The sequence below is a fragment of the Octopus bimaculoides genome, chromosome 24 (genome assembly GCF_001194135.2).
Source record: "Octopus bimaculoides isolate UCB-OBI-ISO-001 chromosome 24, ASM119413v2, whole genome shotgun sequence".
NCBI classification, from domain to species: Eukaryota; Metazoa; Mollusca; class Cephalopoda; order Octopoda; family Octopodidae; genus Octopus; species Octopus bimaculoides.
In genome coordinates this window covers 13,296,538-13,297,466 of record NC_069004.1, presented here as the reverse complement: position 1 = coordinate 13,297,466, position 929 = coordinate 13,296,538, and the positions used below count along the sequence as shown (strand labels likewise).

The 929-nt window shown below is 40.5% G+C and overlaps 1 protein-coding gene across 1 annotated transcript in view; it reads left to right on the top strand.

Moving 5' to 3' along the window:
• Positions 1-929, top strand: part of LOC106882747 (uncharacterized) — a 26,885-nt gene that overhangs the window by 10,269 nt on the left and 15,687 nt on the right. The gene's annotated exons all lie outside the window — the stretch shown is intronic.

Here is a 929-nt window from a genome sequence, read left to right as displayed (position 1 = left end):
ATGAAAATCCACTATCACATATAGAAAAATTAATAATTAAAAGCACAATAAATGAGTATAATATAAAGTAAAGTAAATATCATAAGATAAATATAATAAAAAGATTTTGTCCCTAATATTATTATTATTATATATATATATATATATATATATATATATCCTCATTTAACATCCATGCGTTGGATGGTTTGACAGAAGCTAACCAACTGAAAAGCTGTTCAGGCTCCATGTCTGTTTTGGCATGGTTTCTGTGGCTGAGTGCTCTTCCTAATGCCAACCACTCCACAGAGTGTACTTGGTGCTTTTACACAGCACTGGCATGGGTGATTTTTATGTAGCACCAGCGGTTACAAGCTCACAAAATTTGGGATGCTCAGCTGGAGAGAGTTGTAAGGGACAAGCCTGTTTACAAGGGCAACCACACAGCATTTCATCAGTCTTATGCATGCATACACACACAATCACAAAACAAGTTTCTTTTACTTTCCATCTATCAGATCCACTCATAAAGCTTTGGTCAATCTGAGATTACAGTAGAAAACACTTGCCCAAGGTGCTACACAGTGGAACTGAACCCAAGACCATAAGGTTGGGAAGCAGACTTCCTAACCACATTGCCATGTCTGCATCTGTTTGTCGATGTGTGTGTATATGTATGTCTGTGCAGGCGCAATGGCCCAGCGGTTAGGGCAGCAGACTCGCAGTGATAAGATTGCGGTTTCGATTCCCAGACCGGGCGTTGTGAGTGTTTATTGAGCGAAAACACCTAAAGCTTCATGAGGCTCCTGTTCCTGTTGTACCTGTATTTCAAATGGCCAGCCTTGTCACACTGTGTCATACTGGATATCCCCAAGAACTACGTTAAGGGTACACATGTCTGTGGAGTGCTCAGCCACTTGCACGTTAATTTCACTAGCAGGCTTTTCCGT